Consider the following 8,805-nt stretch of genomic DNA (forward strand, 5'->3'; position numbering starts at 1 on the left):
GGCACTGTCTGTGACGGGGTTTTTAGCCAGTAAACAAATCACTGTATTGGAACACCCTCCCTACTCACCTGGTCTGGCCCCCAATGACTTCTTTCTTTACCCAAAGATAAAGGAAATACTGAAAGGAAGACATTTTGATGACATTCAGGACATCAAGGGTAATACAACGACAGCTTTGATGGCCATTCCAGAAAGAGTTCCAAAATTGCTTTGAAGGGTGGACTACGTGCAGGCGTCGGTGCAGGGGAGTACTTCGAAGGTGACCGTAGTGATATTCAGCAAAGAGGTATGTAGCACTTTTTCTAGGATGAGTTCGCGAACGTAATTGTCAGAACTTGTATCCAGGTGGAGACTAAAATTTTAAATAGGGTGAACAGGATAGGCCTCACTAAGAACTTGATCTTGAATAAAGACATAAAGGAAATGAGGGCAAAAGTCATATAGATATCTGGGTGAAGAGGTTTCCAGGCAGAGGGGAGAGCAAAGGTCCTGGGGCTGGAGCATGCCTGTGAATTCCAGGAACAGCAAGGAAGCCTGTGAGGTCAGAGGGAGCGATAAGGGGGTGGGGGCGGGGGCAGGGGGCAGGGGCATGTACAGTGAGAGGAGAAGCCATTGCAAGGTTTGGAGCAAAGGGAGTGACATTTTAACAGATCACTTTGGCTGGCTGGATGTGGAACGTACAGGCATCAGGGATAATCTCACAGCTTTGGCCAGAGCAATGAAAGAAGACTGCACTGTCCAAAAGCTGGGAAAGTGAGTGGGAGGGACAGGTTTTAGTGGAGGGTGGAGAAGGGATGAAGGGGTGGAGATCAGAAGGTTAATTCTAAAAACTTTAAGTGTGAAATGCCTAAGTTTCAGGTATTAATTGAGCAACTAAGTATGTGAGTCTATGATTTAGGGGAAGGGTCTGGACTGGACTGAACTGGACTGGCAATATATTGGGTTGTCGGAAAAGTCATGATGCATTTTTGCAATGAAAAACAGAAAAAATACATCATGACTTTTCCAACAACCCAATACATTTGGGAGTTGTCACAATAGAGATGGTACTTAAAGCTATGAGACTGGGGGGCCAGCCGAGTGGCTCAGTTGGTTAAGAGCTTGCTCAACAGAGCAAGCTCTGAGCAACAGGGTCGCTGGTTCTATTCCCACATGGGCCAGTGATGCTGTGCCCGAGCTGGGCTGCCACTGAGCTGCCAACAGGTGGCAGGATGGCTCAGCTGGTGAGAGCACGTGCTCCTAACAGCAAGGTTGCCTTTTCAAGATGGTGGGCTATGCCACCTGCAACTAAGACTGAACTAGGCACCTTGAGCTGAGCTGCCACCCAGGTGACTCAGGGGGTAGAGCACGAGCTCTTAACAACAAAGCTGTTGGTTCAACGCCGGCATGGGATGGTGGCTACACCCACCCCCAACTAAGACTGAACTCAGCACCTTGAGCTAAGCTGCGCAACTGGACTTGGAGCTGAGCTTGCTGTACCCTCCACAACTAAGATTGAAGGACAACAACTTGGCTGTTTCCCTTCCCCAATTTCCCAACACTGTTCCCCTCCCCCAATTCCCCAATAAAATCTTAAAAAAAAAAGCTATGACACTGGATGAGATTACCCAAGACATGAGGACAGACAAAAACAGAGAGGAGTTGGGCCGGCCGAGTGGCGCAATGGTTAAGAACTGGCTTGGGACGCCAGAGGGCCCCGGTTCAGATCCCACATATGAGGGCCAGTGACACTGCCCTCTACAGCTAAGATGCTGAACAACAGCTCAACCTGGAGCTGGGCTGCCATGGGTAGCCGGCAACAGCATAGGCTGCAGCCCCTGTGGCAGTGGGTTGCCATGGGCTACCGTGTGTAGCCAGCAGCCAGCATGTGTAGCCAGCAGCCAGCGTGAGCGGCCAGCAGCTGCAGTGAGCGGCCGTCCAGAAGCCGGCGACTGATCTGCCTCACCCGGGAAGAGCGCAATGATGGTGCCAATTTGGGCCAGTGAAGCAACGTCCTCCACAACTAGACTGAAGAACAAAAGGACAGCAACTTGTCTGTTCCCCTTCCCCCAACTTCCTAATAAAAATCTTATCCCCCCAACTTCCTAATAAAAATCTTTAAAAAAAACAAAACAGAGAGGTATTATTTAAGGCATGGAACTATTAAAATGTTCTCCCAGGGAGCCATCCTCTACAAGTGAAGCTCGTAACTCAAGGTATCTCTCTCCTTCATTACAGCACATGTGCACACACACATGCACACTTAAATTCCTCCTTCCTCTATCACTGATGTCATTCTGCTGAGTGAGAAGGAAAATTCCCTTTTAGGGATACTGTCACCTAATAAGAAAGTAACCCATGGAAGGGAGAAAAAGTACCCTGGGCACAGACACAATAGTAGTGACCCTTACATGGCAGGGCAATCATACAGGCTGTGGTGTTATAAAGTACTGTATTCAGATTCTAGCTCCAACCTTCACCAACTGGTGTAACCTCAGTCAACTCACTTGCCCTCTCCTCCTTATGTTAAATGATAATAACATTGGCTACATCAAAGATAGCTTAGAACACAGTTAACAACAGTCCATCAATATCTGTTAAACAAAGGAGGAATGAATGGTAAAGATAATCTATAAAAGAGCCTGACTCATTGAGAATGATCAGTAAATACTGCCATATGGCTAAGTGAAAGACAATGTACCTTCTTGTATTTCCCTCCTCCTTTTTTTCATGCTGTCCCTTTCCTTTTCTGTATATGACACAATAGCAAAACCATGCATGTATACAGGACCAAACTGGTTACAAAGCTTTGCCTTCTACATTATCTCAAAACTGGAACCTCACAGCAGCCTTCTGAGAGCAGGGAATACAATCCCCCTGTCCCAGATGAGGAAACTGAGACTTGGACAGAAAATAGCCTCCTAACTCCGGGAACATTTTGAGGCTGAGACAGTAACAAAAACACTGCACTCAGCCCAGGGGTGGAGCATCTGTTGCCAAACCAAACCTGCCTAACATCCTGTTGGGCGGGTAAGAGGCAGGTGAGCAAAAGACCCAGAAGCTTAGGGGAAGGGAAGTATTTGTTTGGTAATCCATTTAAAAAAAACGGGCACAGATCCCTGAGCCCTGTGCCCTCCCTGTTCCAGTCACATGGTCACATGGGTCACACACACCCTGTCACCAGCTTCCAGGGCATCTGTGGGAGCAGGAGGTGTACAGAGGATTAGGTGGTGGGGAGGCTCTGGGGTGAGGAAGTTATGGGAAAGGATGGAGCATGGTGGGGAGCAGGCATGGCATAGATGAAATATGGAGGTACATGCGACAAAAAGCAGGGAGGAGTTAGAAATGGAGAACAAGGGAGACAAATGGATGTGAAGTGATGTGAAGTGGGGGTCAAATGGGAGTACAGAGGCAGAATAATTGGGAGCACTTAGAAAGGCACAGGAACGAAGCTGGGGACAACCAGTGGGGCCAGAGTGAAAGCTGGGGCCACTGAGAATCACTGAAAGACAGGCTCTGACTCATAAGTTAAGGATACAGGGGAAACTGAGGTACTGACGGGGAACCCAAGATTGAAGCTGGGGTCCCTGGGGTGGGGGACACAAGTTAGAGATGAGACGAGGGGTCACGGGATGGGAGTTGGGAACGCTGGGGAACCAAAGGGCGGAATCTGGGGGTACTCAGGGGTCACACAAGGGTCAATGGAGGACATAAATCTAGGAACACGGGGGACGTGCAAATTAGGAACGGGTGGAAACCACGAAGTCTGGGGCGCAGGGGAAGTTTGGGTAGGGGCCCCCAGGCCCCGCCTCCGGGGCCCCCAGGCCCCGCCTCCCCTGCGCCGTCACTCACCTGGGCTTACTCAGCACTTCTGCCTCTTTCTACTTCCGCAAACAAATGCGCCCCTGGCCACGTGACGGCCCACCGCTTTCCGCCAATCACAGAAGGCCGTGCTTCCCCGGCCGCCGCTGCGGTCCCGCCCCCACGCTGCGAGCTCAGTCAGCGCTGCGAGCGCTGCGCTCGAGCAAGGTGCGGAGGGGGTCCGCCATGTTTTATAACTGCCCAATGGGGCTATTGGCTGCAGCCAATCTTCGCCGGCGGGGTGCGGCCATGTCTGTGCGGGGCGGCAGGTCCATGTAATGGCTGGTTGGCAGACATGTTGATGAGGGGCAGGACTCTTCTCCTCCCCCCTCCCGCCTGCACCGTCTGCCTCCTTAAAAAGTTGGAGGCCTGAAGTCTGAACCTACTGTTAATGACTGCTCGTAAAGATAAAGCTAAAACCAACAAAGACGTAGGACATACCTGGGAGGAACCGGCTTTGATTTTGTAGGGTACTCTCAAGCTAGGGCTTCCAGATTTCGCAAATAAAAACTCTGGGATGCCCAGTTAAATTTGAATTTCAGCTAAGCAACCAATAATTTTTTCGTATAAGTAAACAATACTAAGTATAGTTATGCTAAAAAAAAATTACTAGTTATCAGGCATCCCTTACCCCAAGCCAATCTCAGGAGCTATCTAAGCACTTTTAGTAGAAACTTGGGCACATGACTTGGCCTCTGAACTTGTCTGAGAGGTGAGCACAGAAATACCTGACAGGGTTATTGTACGGACTAGAGATAAATTAATCCCAGGGCCTACACATAGTGGGATTTCAATAAATGACGGTTGTGAAGATTAGGAATGTTGAGAATGAGGTAGGCTGAAAAGAAGCGAGGAGACTGGGTTTTTTAGTCACAGATCTGCTTCTGGCTGAGCAGATCATGTCTCCTTTCTAGCCCACCGGGCTTGGTTGGACAACTTTTATTCCCTAACCCTAGGTCTAGATGAAGTCTCCAAACTGCTCTGTCCATGTGGGAAGTTGTAGTTGCTGTTGTCATTCCTGTGAAAAGGGAGTTTTGTCCTCAGTCTGTCCAAAGATATTAGTGCCCAGACTAGGGGCAGCCAATGCAACTGGCACAAGGCTTAGTTCAGAATCTGGACAGGTTAAGAGACTAACTAACCATAGTAACTAATATTTGTACAGAGCTTTACCAGTTAGAAAGCAACTGGACTTCACATCCATCATTGTTGGGTTGAGTTACTCCTGTCAGCATTTTACAGATGGTGACGTAACAAAAGCCCAAGCCTTTAGATAAATTTTATAAGCGTTTATTTGAGCCAAACTGATGTCATATGCTGGGGAGCAAGATCTCAGATGCTCCCGAGAAGAACAGTTTTGCAGTTTTTTTAAATGCACTTGAAATTAAGGAGGAACCATAAAGAAGATTAGAGAAAGCAAGGTGGGGGTTGGATTACAGTTTAGTTAAAAAGATTGTGTGCTGTCTTGAGGGTCAATACACCCTTTGAGGGGTTACTTCTCATACTTCAAAGATGTGTTAACCTAGATGCTCAAGAACAATGGACACAGCTGGCTTAACACCTTTGTCTAAAGAAGTTATAGGTGTGGCTCCCCACCATGACCTGCCCATTTAGGAATTTATGACCTGATCGCCCTGTGAAGTTACTTTCCATAGAACCCATTTTTTTCATTCACACAAGTGAGGAAATGGCTTCCTTAAACTAATTAAAATTTTGCACAAGAGCTTCAGCTTGGAGTGCAAAGAGTGGGATGAAGACTCGGAATTCCTGATAAAAATATCTTGCCCTATACACTCAAACAAGTGAAGTTAGGGTGATGGTTATCAGGGAGCTTGAAAAAGGCCAGACATCCACCCACTACCAAGCAATCAGACCAGAGAAAATGAGTAGGTTCAACAGGATGAGTCCCATTCTCCGACAAACACCCACCTTTGTGTTCAAGGTGGGTCTGCAAGGCAAGTTTGTCAACAGACACACCACTGAATCTGAAATGCAGAAAAGGCCAGGGGATGCTGGATCAATCTTTAGACACACTCAGAGGTCTGGAGGAAATTAATTAAATAGAATCTCAAGGCCTAATAAAGTTGAGTGCCCCTCCCCTAGGTATTTCTGGTGAAAGCTGTTAAATGAGTAGATAAAGCAAGGGATGAAGCATAGGAGGTTATTAGGTCACTGAATGAGCAAGCAATGGAAAGGGAGGGGCAAGTAAGCACAAGGGAATAGTTCTGTTGGGTTTCTACTGGATTTTGCCTTGGAGCAGTTCAAGTCAAAGCTTCTCTGAGGGGCTGTGCTAGGCCCTGCAGCTACAGATATCCTGGAGCAAGGTGTCTGCCTTCTAGGAGCCTAGGGTCCAGAAGGTCAGACTAGATCAAGTCCCCTCCTTCAAGGAGTTAGATGGAAATTTAACTGACATGCTACCAGTGCAATTTTACACTCTTGTTCGATCCTCACAAGAACCCTAAGAAGTAGTACTATTATCCCCACTTTATAGATGAAGAAACCGAGATTCTGCAAGGGGAAATGATCCCTAGAATCACATGTCAATAAGAGGCAGAACCAGAATCAGGACCTGTCTTATCTTTTCTTTCCATAAACTATAGATGTTTGGCAATGTTCTTGGCACTGATGAAACCACAGCAAACAAAATAAATAAAAGTCCCCACCCTCGTGTTGCTCATCGTCGAATGGGGAAGGCAGACAATAAACAAGATAGAGAAGTCCAACATAGAGCGTGTTTTGCCAACGTCTGGGGGCGAAGTGTCATGGTTTTAGCATCTTTCTTCAAAAAACTTTGAGTGTCGAATCTGGGCTTGTGCATATGAGTGCCATGGCACGAGTCCTTCCATTTTCTACATGTTTGACCTTTTTATAATTAAAAAGTTAAGAAAAAATATAGTGTGCTAGCTACATGCTATGGAGTAAAAGCAGGGAGGAGAGGCAGGGGAGGGCTGCAGTTTTAAACAGAGTGACCGGGGAAGGTCTCATTGAGAAGGGAGACATTTAAATAAAGACCTGAGGTTGATGAGGGAGCGAGCTGTGTGATAACCTAGGAAAGAATGTTCCAGAAAGAGGGAACAGCCAGAGCAAAGACCCTGAGGTGGAAGTCTGTCTTGCTTGTTTAGAGCAAAACGAGGAGGCTAGTGTTCCCAGAGTAGAGTGAGAGAGCGGGAGCATAGCAGGCAATGAGGCTGAAGGGTTATGGGGACCAATTTAAAACTTTGGCTTTCCCTCTGAGGGAAATGGGGAGCCACAGAGGTTTGTGAGCAGAGGAGTGACCTGATCAGACTTAGGTTTTAACAGATCTATTACAGAATAGACTGTAAGGGCAAGGCAGAGAGGCTGGGAGATCAGCAGAGACAATGGATGGCCACCCTGTCATTTAATCATCACAACTGTAGGATCACTCCAGATGGGTTTGTGTTATGATAAAATATGTAAGGTATAGAGAGCATTGTGAGAAGGCATTTTTGAACTCTGTCCTGTAGAAAGCTTTCTGACAGGACTCTTGAGCAGGGGTGGGAAAACGATCCTGCCTGCCACCTGTTCCTGTAAACAAAGTTTTATTGGCACACATCATTCATTTTCATACGTGTATACTTTCTACAATGGCAGAGTGGAGTAATCGTGACGGAAACCGTATGGTCCATAAAGCCTGAAATATGTCTATCTGGCCCTTTATAGAAAAAAAATTTTTTTTACCAACCCCTGGCCCTATTCTTAAGTTGGGCTTCACAGATTGAAATAGAAGTTTGCCGGCTGGAGTAGGAAAGTAAGAATATTCCAGGTGGAAAGAGCTATATGAAAAAGGTCAACATCATGAGATTGTGTGGATTGTTTGGAGAACTGCAAGAGGCTGAGCATTGCTGGAACCTGCTGTGTGAGCAGGTGAGCAGGCAGGTGAGCTGCAGAGGCCAAGCATGGTCTCCAGTGCCAGGCTAAGGGTGAGGGCCTTGCCCTATAGGCAGTGGGAGCCCCAGAAGGGCTACAAGCAGGAAAGTGACATGGAAAAAAAAACCCTGCTGCTGTGGGAGAGGTCACTGAAGGGCACAGAGGTCACGAGGCAGCTGTATAATGATTACACTAATTATGTGGCTTCTGACTTGACATGGGGGCCATTGGGTCTTGTGCCCTCCTCAGGAAGGAAATGAGTGCAGGTGACCTTGGGCTGTGAGGCGGCAGCCTCATGTTCCCATCCTAAGGGGAAAAACCAGTACCGACCAGCAAAGGCAGGATTTCCCCAGCTCAGGGGCTCACAGGGCAAATTGTGGTCTGAGGAGAGGCTGGTTCTCAGGACAGGGGACCAAGTAAGCTTTGCTAGAAGCTGACCTGGACCTCAGTTCTGAAGGATGGTGAGGGTTTGGAGAGGCCAAGTGGAAGGCATTTCAAGGACATATGCCAGTGATCATGCAGAGCCTGGCCTCTCAGGATGGGAGTACAGTATGGGGTTCTCGAGGGTCAGAGTGTGCAAGGCTTTGTCCCTTTCTTTTTTCTCCTGGGCTCCTCACCCTCACTTCAGTTTCTTCGGCCAGTAATCATGAAGTACCCACTATGTGCATGGCCTTGGTCTTGGTGGCATGGGGACACGAAAGATATCTCTAACCCCATCCTTAGAGTTTACAGTTCAATACAAACTTGCCTCAAACACACAGATAATTGCTTGTTGTGAAAAAGCCCTGAGAGGACTTGTCGAGTGGCTCAGTTGGTTAAGAGCGTGAGCTCTGAGCAACAGGGTTGCCGGTTTGATTCCCACAGGGGCCAGTGAGCTGCGCCCGAGCTGAGCTGCCACTGAGCTGCCAACAGGTGGCAGGATAGCTCAGCTAGGTGAGAGCACGTGCTTCCAACAATAAGGTTACCGGTTCAATTCCCGCATGGGATGACACGGCACCTTGAGCTGAGCTGCTGACGGGAGGCCGGATGACGACTGGACTTGGTGCTGAGCTAGCTGCGCCGTCCACAACTAAGATTGAA

The 8,805-nt window shown here is 48.0% G+C and overlaps 1 protein-coding gene across 1 annotated transcript in view; it reads right to left on the reverse strand.

Moving 5' to 3' along the window:
* Positions 1-3,946, reverse strand: part of PLA2G6 (phospholipase A2 group VI) — a 74,352-nt gene extending 70,406 nt beyond the window's left edge. The window contains exon 1 of the mRNA XM_019664568.1: positions 3,832-3,946. The gene's annotated coding sequence lies outside the window, so the exon portion shown is untranslated. The remainder of the gene's footprint in view (positions 1-3,831) is intronic.
* Between the last annotated feature and the right edge of the window lie 4,859 nt (positions 3,947-8,805).

This window comes from Hipposideros armiger, unplaced genomic scaffold (assembly GCF_001890085.2).
Source record: "Hipposideros armiger isolate ML-2016 unplaced genomic scaffold, ASM189008v1 scaffold_426, whole genome shotgun sequence".
In the NCBI taxonomy this organism is placed as follows: domain Eukaryota; kingdom Metazoa; phylum Chordata; class Mammalia; order Chiroptera; family Hipposideridae; genus Hipposideros; species Hipposideros armiger.